Source organism: Pogoniulus pusillus, chromosome 38 (genome assembly GCF_015220805.1).
Source record: "Pogoniulus pusillus isolate bPogPus1 chromosome 38, bPogPus1.pri, whole genome shotgun sequence".
Taxonomy (NCBI): domain Eukaryota; kingdom Metazoa; phylum Chordata; class Aves; order Piciformes; family Lybiidae; genus Pogoniulus; species Pogoniulus pusillus.
The window spans coordinates 2,616,053-2,630,758 of NC_087301.1; the positions used below are offsets into that span (position 1 = coordinate 2,616,053).

Consider the following 14,706-nt stretch of genomic DNA (forward strand, 5'->3'; position numbering starts at 1 on the left):
TATTTCTCCTTCTGTTCCTGTGAACTGGTGTAAAATGTATATGCTGACAAGCTCATGTATTTTTATGTAAATACTTTTTGTGGTTCCCCCCTCTTCTTCCCTTCCCCTCCCCCTTTTTCCCCCACCCCCCCCCCCCAAAAAAAAAATACCCCAACTCCCTTTTTCCCCCCTTTTTCCTCTGTAAATATTTAGGATTCTCATCTTCACCTTGTATGATGCAGATGTGGGTTTTGTTCCTGTTTTTTATTTGTACTGTAATGCAACAATCCAGACTGAGGTGTAAGTTGTGGTATTAAAAGCAGCAGTCTCCACTGAGCTCACACTCAGATGTGCAACTCGACAGCATTAATCGAGCCAGGTTAAAAAGGATTCCCTTGCCATGGTCTTTCTGGGGTTCTTTTTCTTTGCCTCTGCCTCCTTAGGGATTCAGAGAATGGGTTGGGTTGAAGGGGACCTTAGAGATTATCAAGTTCCAACCCCACTGGATCACAGGATGTTAGGGGTTGGAAGGGACCCAAGGAGATCATCGAGTCCAGCCCCTCTGCTAGAGCAGGACGATGCTAACACAGATCACATCCAGACAGGCCTTGACAGTCTCCCCTGGCAGGGGGATGGAACTGGATGATCTTTACGGTCCTTTCTACAAGACCAGGTCACTCAAGGTCCCATCCAACCTGGCTTTGAACATCTCGTGGGTGGGAGCATCCACAGCCTCCCTGGGCAACCTGTGCCAGTGTCTCACCACCCTCACTCTAAAGAATTTGTTCCTAATCTCCCATCTAAATCTGCCCTGCTCAAGCTTCACTTTATTGCCTCTCAGCCTACCCTTCCAAGCCCTTGTCAAAAGTCCCTCTCCAGCTCTCCTGTAGCCACCTTCAAGTACTGGCAGGCTGTTCTAAGGTCTCTCCAGAGCCTTCTCTTCAGGATGAATGTCCCCAGCTGGCTCAGCCTGTCCCCACAGAGAGCTGCTGCAGCCCTCTGATCATCTTTTTGGCCTCCTTTGGCCCTGGAACCTTTCCTACAGTTGGATATTACCCACGTGCTGAGCAAACAGGAGAAGCTGGTTCAGAGCCATGCTGTGAAGGGCTGCTGGAAGGCTTCTCTGAAGACAAAGCAGGAGGTGACTTTGTGGTCGTATGAATTATGGTATGGTTTGGGTTAAGGGACCTTTAAAGGTCATCTACTCCTCAGCAGGGACAGCTGCAACTGGAGCAGGTTGCTCAGATCCCTTAACAACCTTACCTGGAATGTTTAGATGGCAGATGAGGAAGAATTTGGTTCCTGCAGGAGTGCTCAGGCATTGGCACAGGCTGCCCAGGGAGGTGGTGGAGTCCCCAGCCCTGGAGGTGGTCAAGAAATGTGTGGACATAGCTCCTGGGGACATGGTTTAGTGGCCATGGTGGTCTTGGATTGGCAGTTGGATGTCTTCAGAGGTCTTTTCCAGCAGAAACAACTCTGATTCCATGATTTCCATTCTATGATTCCATCTACCACCTCTCTGGGAAACCTGAGCCAGGGTCCCACCACTCTCAGCATAAAATACCTCTTCCTATAGCCACTCTGAGTCTCCCTCTTAGTTTCAAGCCATCACCCCTGGTCCTGGCACAGCAAGCCCTGCTAAAAAGCCTGTGCCCAGCTCTTTGTACTGAAAGGTCTCCCTGGAGCCTTCTCTTCTGCAGCATGAACACACACACAACAACACACACCCCCACCCCCCCCACCCCCCCCCAGTAGCCAAGACTACTGAAAATGCCACACCATGGCCTAGCTGCTCAGTCCCACCTGTGGCCATGAGGGCTTCAGAAGCTAAGAACAAACCAGCCTGGGCTTTTTTCAGTCTCTTCTGGCCCAGCATGAGAGCACAAGGAGCAGGCTCTTGGCACTTGCACAGGAGGCACTGAGCAGATGAAGCTGGACTAACAGATGGCACAGGCTAGCTCGGCCCTTGGAGCTGGCCAGGAGGGAGTCTCAGCACTGCAGTCGTGGTCACAGTTAATTAATGGCCAAAAAGATGATTAAAGGAAGTTCATTTAATACCTCTTAACATTGTAAGAAGGACTTGAGGCAGGCCTGAAAAGCTGGTGAATGTGGTGCCCTTGAGAGCTGCTGCCAGAACTAAACCCAAGCTAAGGCTGCCCTCCTTGGTGGCTAAGCCCTGTGGGACAGTTGGCCTTGGGGTGAGGGCTGCTGGCAGGGCCAGAAGCCTTTTGTGCAAGCATGGAGGGGTGGCAAGACTTGTCTTAGGTCTGTCTTTGGCCTCCCCAGCTCCCAAATCCTCACTTCACAACCCTGCTTAGTACACATTCAGCCTCTCCAGCTAAGCACTGCTGTCCTTGTAGGGAAGCTCCCACCCAACACTCCTGTCCTTGTAGGAAAGGTCCCTCCAGCAAGCCAAGCAACCTGCCCCCTCCCTGCTCCTCCCCAGCTGCTTGGCACCAGCGATTTCTGCTGTCCAGAGTAACACAGGCAGGACAGAAGGACCTCAAAGGCTGGCACACCAGCTTGGTACTCTCACTGTGGTCTGGTATGAGCACACAGACACACAAAGCATGGAGCTTCTTGCTGAGCACCATCAGAGACCTCCTGCCTCTCACTCACCCCTCCAGAAGAACCTCCTCATGCTCATTTTCCACCCCAGCTCTTGCATGCCTGAGAAGTCATCTGCTGATGTCACCAACGCTGAGGCCATCCTGGAGAGCAATGGAAAATGCACCTGGGCTGACCTGGCAAACCAACCCAGTGACTCCTCTGAAGGCCAGGGGACAAAGCCACATCTCCCACGGCAGGTTCTGTCAGGGTACCTCAGCTGCCAAAAGGACCAGCAGTGAATCGACCCCCAAAAGACTCAGGTTTTGTCTGAGCTTCAGGAAGAAACCACAGCCCTCAGCTCTCCTCTGACAGCCCCTCCGGAGATGGCAGCTCATGGCTGGGATCACCCCGAGCAGGTCCAAACTTCAGCATCCCAGGGCAGGCAGAAGCAGCCTGCAGGCAGGGAGCTGTGTCCGGAGAGGCTCTGCCAGCAGGCGGCGCTGTTCCACCTCCGGCGGGCAGGCGGCCGCAGGGCAGAGCTGCTGCTGCTGCTGCTGCTGCTGCTGCTCCATCCCCGTCCTCCCCGCTCGGGCTCCCACTCCTCGCATCTAGGGGTGGGGTTGGGTTGTTTTGAGGCTTGTTTTAATTCTTGCTTCTTTTCAAAAGGCTCTGCTCAGACCTCAGAGCATCCACCCCAGGAAACCCAAACTCCCATCCAAGATGCAGCAGCCAAACTGCAAAGTGAGCTGCAGGTGAATTCTGCTTTTCCAAGCAGCTCTTTGAATCACACAGTCAACAGAATCACAGCAACCTGGAGGCTGGCAAAGCCCCCCAGGAGCACCAAGTCCAACCTAGAACCCTACTCTACAAGATTCACCTTAACCTACAGCCCCCAAGCATCCAAACCACCCTGAAACACAGCCAGGCTGGGGGACTGCAGCACCTCCCTGGGCAGCTCATTCCAGTCCCTGACCACTTTCTCCATGGAAAACCTTTTCTTAATGTCCAACCTAAACCTCCCCAGCCTCAGCTTGAGGCCATTCCCTCTTCTTCTGTCTCATATTGCCTGTGAGCAGAGCCCCGCAGCAGCTTCTGCACAGTGTCCCTTCAGGTAGTTGTAAACAGCAATGAGGGTTTCCCCTCAGCCTCCTCTTCCTCAAACTAACCCTCCCCAGCTCCCTCAGTCACTTCTGATAAATGTATTCTCCAGGCCCTTCCCCAGCTTTGTTGCCCTCCTCTGGACCCACTCCAGCACCTCTGCATCTCTTTGAGGGCTCCCTCCCTAGAGGACCACCACAAGATGTTTGCTTCACCACTAGAAAAGCCGTCTGGAAGCAGCTGGGAAGTCAGGAAGCTGCTCAATCCCATCCTTTGTTTTCCTTCAGCAAGGATTCTCTGACAGATTAATCATCAGGAGACTGCCCACAGCCCCCAGCACCGAGCCCAGCATCTGCCAGAGCAAGGCCTGTGCAAACACAGGGGTCTCCAGCCACACAGCAGCTCACAGGATGCCACTTGTTGAACCTCACTTCCCAGCTCAGGCCTGGGCAGCAGCCAGGACTGGCTTCTCACCTTCACCTCAGTCAGGGGCTGAGCATCTGCTCCAGGCAGGCTCCTTCCCCCCAGCTCCAAGCAGGGCAGCAGGACAGCTGATGCCTTTCCCCCCCATGAAGGGACCTGAAGGCAGGAAGCCCTATAAAAGGAGAGGCTTCTGGTAGCCCTCTCCAGCAGGACCTGACAGAAGCTTGGCAGGGTGTCAGGAGGGCAAGGAAGGGCTGTGAGGGTCACAAAGCTCCCCAGTGTTAGCATTCCTGCCACTAAAGCAGTGCCCAGTCAGGAGCAGCCTGCTGTGACCTCCAGCCCAGGCTGGCACAGATGGCAAAGCAGCCTGCCCAGGGCCAGGGTCACAGCCCAGGAGAGTCAGAGAGGCTGCTTCTGAGGGAGCATTTGTGACAGGAGAGGGCACAACAGCAACCACCACAATAAAGGCAGAAAGCAATCCTCTGCTCCCTCCATCCTCCTAGGGACAACTGGAGCAAGTCTCCTGCTCCAGTGCTGCCCATCCCCTCCTCTGCTACCCCTCACCCCGGCTCTGAAGCCATGAAGCACAAAGTGAAGCTGCAGCCTGCAGAAAGCATCCATCACAGAGCTGCCCTGCAGCAGCAAGAAGGGGAAGGCTTGATGCAAAGCAGGGAAATTAAAGGTCTCTCAATTCTTGATCCTTCAAGCTCAGAGCCCCTGAGCCCTCCTCACCCCAGTGAGCCAAAGCAAATCATCAGCCTCCAGACAGACATTCTTGACTTCAGACTTTGTGTCTGCACTTTATGGTTCAAACTGGCAGCCAAGAGAGGCTCTCCTACAGTATGTGCCTTATCACCTGCCTGGAAGGATCTCACTGCCCAACAGAACCTCCTCCAGGCTCTTTGCAGAGCTGGCATCCAATCCATCTTCTCTTTACATCTCTCCCTGCAAGCACTCCGAGTTATCAGACCTCCACCAGCAGCACTGCAACCTCAGCTGCTGGTTCAGGGAGATCATTGCACTACCAAAGGGACCACAAAGTCCTCCCCAGCTTGTGCCAAGAGAAGCTCACCAAGAACACCAGACTCCAGGACAGCTTCTGCTTTGCCAGGGAGCTGAAATTATTCACTGAGGACAGACAGAACTGATGAGGCTGCTGCTTTATGGACAAATGAAAGAGTTCCAAATGTCAAAAGGCAGCAGAGAGAAGCTCCTGGCACAAAAGGGCAATTCAGCCTCGTGGCAGTGGTGTGCTGAGAAAGATGCAAGGCTTGTAGGAAAGGTAGTGCCAGGAGTGGGGAGAATGGAGCAAAGCTGGAGGTGGGGAGAGTGAGGCTGGAGGTGAGGAGGAAGTTGTTGAGCAGGAGAGTGGTGAGAGCCTGGCAGGGGTTGCCCAGGGAGGTGGTTGAGGCCCCATGGCTGGGGGTGTTTGAGGCCAGGCTGGCTGAGGCTGTGTGCAGCCTGCTCTAGGGTAGGGTGTCCCTGGGCATGGCAGGGGGTTGGCACTGGCTGCTCCTTGTGGTCCCTTCCAACCCTGAGTGATTCCATGCAATGTGATGGGGTAGGGAGGAGAAAGAAGCCTGCACCAAGGGCAAGGAGAAGGTTTTCCAAGCTAAAAAAAAAAAGTTAAAAATGTATTCATTCATTTTTTAAAGATCTGAGATGCTGAAGAAGAATATTTGACTCCAGCAAGTGCTGGAACTTTATGCATTATTCAGGCAGCAGGAGTGTTTGAAGACCTGAGCCCTGGAAGGCTTCAATGAGAACAAGACACCTGGCACCTTCCCAGCAAGGAGGTGTGGATTGAGCCCTGCCAGCCCCAGGGAGCTGCAGTGGCTTTCCTGGCTGCTCTCAGTGCACAGCAGCTCCATTTCCCTCTCCCTTCTTAGACAACAGAGAATCAGTCAGGGTTGGAAGGGAGCACAAGGAGCAGCCAGTTCCAACCCCCCTGCCATGCCCAGGGACACCCTACCCTAGAGCAGGCTGCACACAGCCTCAGCCAGCCTGGCCTCAAACACCTCCAGCCATGGGGCCTCAACCACCTCCCTGGGCAACCCATTCCAGCCTCTCACCACTCTCCTGCTCAACAACTTCCTCCTCACCTCCAGCTTTGCTCCATTCCCCCCACTGCTGGCACTCCCTGACAGCCTAACAGAGACCATCCCAGTGAGATGCTCTCAGGGCAGAAACCATTCCTGAGCCAGGAGTGCCAGAGAGCACTCAGAGCAGTGACACACAGGGCTGCAGCAGTACAGCAGCAAGGGAGAAGAAAGCAGCGACAGGAGGAGATGAAATGAGCTGAGGCTGTGCCAGGGGAGGGTTAGGTTGGGCACCAGGAGCAGTTTTCTTTGCTGCAGGAGTGCTCAGGCATTGGCACAGGCTGCCCAGGGAGGTGCTGCAGTCCCCACCCCTGCAGGTGTTGGAGAAGCTCCTGGATGTGGTGCTTCAAAATAGGTTGTGGTGCTCAGGGTGGCTGGGTGGTGGCTGGGCTGGGTGGCCTGGAAGCTCTTTCACAGCCTCAGTCTGTGAGTCTAAGAGTTCAGCAAGAGGCTTACAGCAAGTCCACAAGAGGCATGCAAGGGAGAGCCAAGGCTGCCTTTCTCCTCACCACCACCCACCCTGCGGGACACAACCTCACCAAGAGCTCTACTTGAGGAGGACCTCACTTTGCTGCACTTCATGCTAGAAATTCCAGCATAAGCATCAAAACCCAGTGCCAGACAGGAGCAGCTTTCCAGACAGGCAGGCAGGCAGCCAGCAGGCTCACACACAGAGCAGGCCATGCTGCTGGGGACAGGCAGACATCTGTCCTGCCCCATCTGCTTGCTCAGTGGAACTCTGAGGGTGCTGAGTGCTGGAGCAGGCTGCCCAGAGAGGTTGTGGAGTCTCCATCTAGTGGAGAGCTTCCAACCCCACCCTGGGCACTGTGATCCTGGCAAGCTGCTGTGGCTGCCCCTGCTTTAGGAGTGGGGTTGGACTGGATGGTCTCCAGAGGTGCCTTCCAACCCCACACCATGCTGGGATTCTCCCTGCTCTCACTACTTGCCTTTCTCAAGCTGAATGTGCTCCAGGAGCATCTTTTGTTTTCCTACAGAGCTCCACTAGCTGGAATTTGGGGCTGTGGGGGTTATAAGGTGGGTTTGAATGATGAATGCAACCTCTGCTCCCTGCCCCTGCACACCATTAGCACTGTTCCACAGGGCACAGCTCTGCCCCCACCCTCAGAGCAACCTAAGCACCCTTGCTCTGGCTTCTTCTCATCTCCTGCAGGATGAATAATGCAGCAGTGGGAAGGAAAAGAAGGGAGCAGACATCCCTGTTTGGGCTTTCAGACCAGACAGTGAAGAGCTTAAAACCTCAACTGACCAAATTAGGAGGAAGTTCTGGTGGTTTACATCTCCCCAGAATACCACAGCTGGGAAAGAGGCTGCCTCAAAGCCTGCAGCATGAAAGTGAAGAAAGGAATCACAGATTTGGGCTTGCATCCTCCTCTTCCCCTGTGGCACTTAGGCCCTGCTAGGTGCAGTGTGTAGGAGCTTCATCCAGATGAGCAGGTCCCAATGCTCACCTTGGGAGACATGGGATCATGGAATTGTTGTGGTTGGAAAAGCCCTCTGAGTCCATCATCAACCCAGCACCACCATGGCCACCAAACCATGTCCCAGAGTGCCATGGCCACATAGTTCTTGAACATCTCCAGGCACAGTGACTCCATCACCTCCCTGGGCAGCCTGTTCCAATGCCTGACCACTCTTGTAGCAGGAGCTGTTCCTGATAGCCAACCTAAACCTGCCATGGTACATCCTGAGGCCATTTCCTCCTGTCCTGTTGCTGGCTGCTTGGAAGAAGAAACTGAAGATATTAGAATCATAGAATGGGTTAGGTTGGAAGGGACCTCAAAGCTCAGCCAGTTCCAACCCCCCAGCACAGGCAGGGACACCTCCCACTAGAAAAGGCCATGCAAGGTCTCATCCAACCTGGTCCTGAACACCTCCAGGGAGGTTGTGGAGCACAGAAGCACAGGGTGGGATCAAAGATGACATTCTGTGCTCCACAACCTCCCTGGGCAGCCTGTGCCAGTGTCTCACCACTCTCACCCCAAAGAACTTCTTCCTAGCATCTGGCTTAAATCCCTCCTCTGCCACTTCAAACCCACTCCTCCTCCTGTCATTACCAGACCTTGTCAATAGTCCCTCCTCAGCTCTCCTGCAGCCTCCTTCAGATCCTGGAAGGCCACTCCAAGGTCTCCTCCAAGCCTTCTCCTCTCCAGGCTGCACAGCCCCAACTCTCTCAGCCTGTGCTCACAGCAGAGCTGCTGCAGCCCTCTGAGCATCTTGGTGGCCTCCTCTGGAGTAGCTCCAACACTTCCATGTCCTGCTTGTGCTGGGGGCTGCAGAACTGCCCCCAGGACTGCAGGTGGGGAAGCAGGTATCAACCCCATCTTACCCAAGGGAATCATGGAAACAGTCAGAGTTGGAAGGGACCATAAGGATCATCTAGTTCCAACCCCCCTGCCATAGGGGGAAAAGCACCAGCCTGGTGGTAGAGGTTGAAAGGGACCTCAGGAGATCATAGAGTCATTGAATCAACCAGGTTGGAAAAGACCTCCAAGCTCATCCAGTCCAACCTATCCCCCAGCCCTGGCCAACCCCACTCCTAGAGCAGGTCACCCACAGCAGCTTGCCCAGGATCACAGTGCCCAGGTGGGTTTGGAGTCTTTCCAGAGAAGGAGACTCCACAACCTCTCTGGACAGCCTGGTTCCAGCACCCTCACATCTAAGGAGTTCCTCCTCATGCCCACAGCTACTACCCAAGGTGTCCTTCAGGGTCTTGTGCCCCATGCAACTGATTTTCTATTCCTGGCTTCAAACCAGCCTCATGATTCATCCTTGCTTGCTGACACGAAGCAAGTCCAACCTCCAGACCCTGCCTCAGCTCTTCAGCAAAGCCTGATCCAAGAGGCTGACAATTAGCTGGGTTCAGGTGGCACAAACAACTCAGAGGTAATTAAGCAGCTAATCAGTTTTGAGAAGCAGAGTCTCTAATCTCTAGCTGGAAAAGTGGAAGCAGAACTGTTTCTTGTTTGGTTTAGGAGAGGGTGGGGAGCTGCAGTGACCTGCCAGAGGTGCATGCCCAACCTTTCCCAGCCTGCAGGGTTACTTTTGGGCACTCCCAGGACATGCAAGCTGAAGCACCCCAAGCTTGGTCCTCTGCAGTGGTATCAGCACTGGAGGAAGAGAAATGTCAAAGCAATTAAGTCTGAAGAGGATCTTTTTCTCTCTACCCATTCAAATTCTGTGGAACATTGCCCAGCTGAAGCTTCTCTCTGAAGAGCTGTCAGTATAAACTCTTTCTTTCCTCAAGGAGAGGGGAAGAGGAAAAAGGAAAGCTCAAAGCATGGAGGTTGGGGTGAGGTGGAGTTGGTCTCTTCTCCTGAGGAACAAGTGACAGGATGAGTGGAAATGACCTCAGGTTGCACCAAGGAGGTTTAGGTTGGAGATGAGAAGAGAGGAAGGGTTCTGAAGCTCTGGAAGAGGCTGCCCAGGGAAGTGCTGAATCCCCATCCCTGGAGGGAATTAAATCAGGCAGAGCTGTGGTGCTGAGGGTCATGGTTTAGCAGCAGGCTTGGTGGAGTTAGAGAATGGTTGGACTGGATGACCTGAAAGGTCTTTTCCAACCCAAACCCATGAATCTGAGAAAGAGGAAAGCTCAAAGCATACAAGTCCCTGAGAGGAGGTTGGGGTGAGGTGGGGTTGGTCTCTTCTCCTGAGGAACAAGTGATAGGATGAGGGGAAATGGCCTCAAGTTGCACCAGGGAGGGTTAGGTTGGAGATGAGAAGAGAGGAAGGGTTCTGAAGCTCTGGAAGAGGCTGCCCAGGGAAGTGCTGAATCCCCATCCCTGGAGGGAATTAAATCAGGCAGAGCTGTGGTGCTGAGGGTCATGGTTTAGCAGCAGGCTTGGTGGAGTTAGAGAATGGCTGCACTGGATGCTCTGAAAGGTCTTTTCCAACCCAAACCCATGAATCAGAGACAGAAAGGTCTCCTCTAACAGCTGCCAAGGCTCCCACTCCAAACCCAGACACTGCCTACTTGGGATGCACAAGCTGCTTTCTTCTGGCATTTCCTGAGGGAATGACAAGGTCCATGAAAGGCATCATCCAAAGCAGCTGCTGAGCTGCTGCAGCCCATCACCTGGCCTGCCTGCACCCCAGCTCAGCAGGGAACAGGCCCCAGCTAAGGACAAGGACACTGCAGGAGCCTGTTTGCAGTTCAGCAGCAGGCTCCACGTCACAGCTGTGAATTGTCTCCTGTGTACACAAAACCTTTTCCATCCAAGCAGCCACTGAAGTGCCCTCTCTGAGCCATCACTGACTGATGAGGCAATTCTTTGCCCCTTCTGCCAGTGTACTTCTGGTAGGTGCCTGGAAACCACCCAGCTGCTGCCCTGCATACCTGGTGCATGGCCTCAAACCAGCGGCAAGACATCAAACTGCTGAGCATCAGAGCTGGGATGAGCAAGTTCTTAGCAAGTATCATGGGCCCAGGACCATCATCCATGCTGGGAAACATCCCAGGAGTTCCCCCAGCTCTTTCTGCTCTACCCCCTGCACCAAGCTGTTGAGGACTTGCTGGTTTGGTTGCATTCTCTACTCTGCTCTTCCCAGGCTGGGCAATGTCTCACCTCCTTCAGCATCAAACGTTTCTCCCTCCTAGCTGGGCTGAGTCTCCCTGCTCAGGTGCAGCACCAAACAGCACCAGAGTCACCTCAGCCAAGACAACATCACACCACTTCAATCAAGAGTCTAGCTCAGGCTTGATGTGGCTCTGAGCAACCTGAGCTAGCTGGGGATGCACAGATGGTTTGGGTTGGAAGGGACCTTCAGGCTCATCCAGTTCCAAGCCCCTGCCACGGGCAGGGACACCTCCCACCAGCCCAGGTTGCTCATGGCCTCATCCAGCCTGGCCTTGAACACCTCCAGGGAGAAGGCACCCAGAGCCTCCCTGTGCAGCCTGTGCCAGTGTCTCACTGCTTCTGTAGAGAACTTCTTTACAGTCCCTGCTTCTTGCATGCTGTTGGACCAGAGGACCTTCAGAGGTCCCTTCCAAACCCAGAGGACCTTCAGGGGTCCCTTCCAAACCCAACCCATTCTGTGGGGACTCTAAGGCAGTGGTTTTCTGCAGAGGCTTGAAGCAGGGGTGGATGCTTCCTGCCAAGAGAAACCCTCTGTGGAAGGCATCCAAGGTGCCAGCAGTGCGAGACAGCTCCTCAGGGACAGCTGCAGGAGAGTCCCCACATGGAAATCAGGGGCACATTCCCTCTGTGGCCTTTTGAGTGGCTCTGGCCACACCAAGTCCCACCCAGCCCCCCCTGCCATGACCTCTGCTGTGGCTTTGCTTTTCTGCTGAGCCCAGCTGCCTGCTGGCAAGTCACAGGCAGCCTCCTCAGGCTGAGTTATGAGCAAAGAAGCGGCTGTGTGTCAGGGGCAGAGTTATCAATCCCCCACTCACCCTGCCAGGGAGAACTGCAAGAGAAGGACAATTCTTCCACGGCCTCTCCAAGCAGCAATAAATCTTCCAGCTGTCTCCTGAGCTAATTTTGCTCTGCTTTTAAGGCCACACAGTTGACAAGCTTTGCCTTGCTTCTAGGACAAGGGAATCACATTTCCACTCCCCCTTTCCTGCCAAGGGACTCTTGAGAGCATGAGAGTAACCCAGCTCAGATGTGTTCTCCTGCCCACAGTGCAGGCAGCAGCTGGAAACAGAACCAAAGAGGCTACTTTCTTCCAACAGCCTCCAAAATAGGAGAGGGAGAGGAGCAGAGCTGCAGGGTGCTCACACCAATCCATCCCAACTTCCTGCTGGGCACCACAGCTCCTTGTAAAGATTCCAGGGATGGAGCTTCTACCACCTCTCTGGGCAACCTGGGCCAGGGTCTCATCAGCCTCAACATCAAACATTGCTTCCTCCTCTCTAGTCTAAGCCTCCCTAATCAGGTACAGCACCAACACCCCCAGGGTCATGCCACTTAAGGTAACAGCACTTAGAAGTACAGCTCAGGACTGATGGGACTCTGAGCAGCCTCATCTAGTTGGGGATGTTCCTACTGACTGAAAGAGGGTTGGAGATGAGGCTCTGAGCAACCTGATCTAGTTGGGGGTATCCCTGCTCACTGAAGAAAGGTTGGAGCTGAGGCTTTGGGCAACCTGAGCCAGCTGGGGGTGTCCCTGCTCACTGAAGAAAGGTTGGAGCTGAGGCTTTGGGCAACCTGAGCCAGCTGGGGGTATCCCTGCTCACTGAAGAAAGGTTGGAGCTGAGGCTTTGGGCAACCTGAGCCAGCTGGGGGTGTCCCTGCTCACTGAAGAAAGGTTGGAGCTGAGGCTTTGGGCAACCTGACCTAGTTGGGGGTGTCCCTGCTCACTGAAGGAGGCTTGGAGCTGGGGCTTTGGGCAACCTGAGCCAGCTGGGGGTGTCCCTGCTCACTGAAGAAGGGTTGGACTAGATGACCTTTGGAGGTCCCTTCCTACCCAGTGCATTCTGTGATTCTCTAAGCACCTTCAGAGCACTTTTTGCTCCACAATTACTCTCAGCAGGGAGCTCCACTATCCTGAGTGGAACATCTCCTCCAAAAGGGAAGCTTTGGGGTTAGAAGCAAACCCATAAACATCTCTATGGCTTGACCAGGTCACTATTAGCTTTTTCTCTTTAAGCTTTGGGCCAGTCCTGCTTTGCTTTTGTATTCTGGCTGGCTCAGGGATGTGACATTTCCACAGCCCACCAAAACTGAGATGATCTGCAGGCTGTGGCCTTTCAGAAGGTGGAGGTCTTGACTTGCTGTAGAACAGCTCATTGCTCCCATAGCCCTTAGCCTTTCCTGAGCCAGCTGGAGGAGGGAAGGGCAGCAGCCACGCAGGCACACGCGGTCCCAGCGCTCTGCCAGGCTGGAGGGGTATTTTTAGCCTGGAGAAAGGAAACCTGGGGATTTATCAGAGGAGTATTAATGCAAAAGTGACACTGATGCCAGCAGTGTCCTGTTTTCCCCTGTCCTTGCACAAATTGGGTTTGTCTTCCCTTCTCCAGCCTTTCCGGGCAAGGAAATTGGTGCTCAGCCAATCAGCGCAAAGATGCCAAGAGGGGAGGGCAGAGATGAGGCTCTCTGCCAGGCTTTAAGGGGACCCAGGGTCACCATCCAAAAGCCAATTCACTGCCATGGATAGCAAACTTGGCACAAACCACAAGGTCACACAGGGGAATGAGTCTAGGTTCCAGCAGAGCACAAACCCATATGTGATGATCAGTGACTCCCAGCCCAAACCTTCATGTCATGGAACCAGGGAGTCACTGAAGTGTTTGGGTTGGAAAGGACCTTTCAGACCATCAGCTCCAACCCTTAGCCCAGCACTGCCAGCTCACTGCTCAACCCTGTCCCTCAGCACCACATCCCCACAGCAGGGAATCACTGAAGTGTTTGGGTTGGAAAGGACCTTTCAGACCATCAGCTCCAACCCTTAGCCCAGCACTGCCTGCTTACCCCTAACCCTGTCCCTCAGCACCACATCCCCACAGCAAGGAATCACTGAAGTGTTTGGGTGGGAAAGACCTTTCAGATCACCAACTCCAACCCTTAGCCCAGCACTGCCAGCTCACTGCTCAGCCCTGTCCCTCAGCACCACATCTCCACAGCAAGGAATCACTGAAGTGTTTGGGTGGGAAAAGACCTTCCAGGTCATCAGCTCCAAACCTTAACCCAGCACTGCCAGCTTGCCCCTAACCCTGTCCCTCAGCACCACATCTCCACAGCTCTGAAACCCCTCCAGAGATGGGGACTCCACTGCTGCCCTCAGCAGCCTGGGTCAGACTTGACAGCCCTTTGGGGGAAGAAATTGTTCCTCATGTCCAACCTAAGCCTCCTCTGCTGCGACTTGAGGCCATTTCCTCTTGCCCCATCACTTATGTGGGAGAAGAGACCAACCCCTGGCTCTGTGGTAAGTGAACAGTAACCCCCACCCTGCCCCTTCTCTGGTCTGTGGAGACTTGGTGAGGCCTGGGTGATGCAGGCAGCTAATCTGAGCAGGGTTTGCATAGGTGCAGAGGATTAAGCTCTGGCTGGCCACATTTCTGCAGCATTAGGAGCAGGCTTCATTTCACTGTGCTCTGAAGTCAACAAGCTAAGGCCAGTTCCATTCTGGAGGACAGCAGGCAGGGCAGGTCAAGCAACTCACCTGAATTTTGTGCTGTTGGTTAGCTTGGGCCACTTCTCACCCAAGCAGCCTTCTTTAAAGGAGCTTGCAGCAAGACTACAGAGGGACCAACTTGAGCTGGCTCCAGGAGGTGAGGCAGAGGCAGCCAGGCAGACTCGAGGAGATCCAACATCAACGAGCAGCAGGACCAGGTGAGCTGGGGACCAACTCCAGCTCCTTCTGTGAGGAAGCAGCAGTGGTCTTGACCAAAGCCTTGCTCCTTGGTGGGTGACCTGAAGCCATGGATGAGCCAGGCTGGTCAAATGAATGCTCTGGATGCTCCAAGTCAGTGAGCAGGAAGGCTCTGGGCTTCCAGCCTGTTTTTCTACGAGAGCCATTTTTGGCTTGGCTGTGATTATTGAGCAGAAGGAGAGGGGAGAAGGGGGAGGGAAGGGAAGATCTTTTTGTTTCCTCAGAG

At 54.1% G+C, this 14,706-nt stretch overlaps 1 protein-coding gene across 2 annotated transcripts in view; it reads right to left on the reverse strand.

Annotated features, from left to right (window-relative positions):
- Positions 1–5,577: 5,577 nt before the first annotated feature.
- Positions 5,578–14,706, reverse strand: part of KCNJ5 (potassium inwardly rectifying channel subfamily J member 5) — a 68,607-nt gene continuing 59,478 nt past the window's right edge. Inside the window, exon 5 of one of the 2 annotated variants that reach the window (XM_064173290.1) lies at positions 5,578–5,662. The gene's annotated coding sequence lies outside the window, so the exon portion shown is untranslated. Of the gene's footprint in view, positions 5,663–12,994; positions 13,024–14,706 lie in introns of those variants that run through there. The other variant, XR_010308757.1, reaches the window with a different exon arrangement.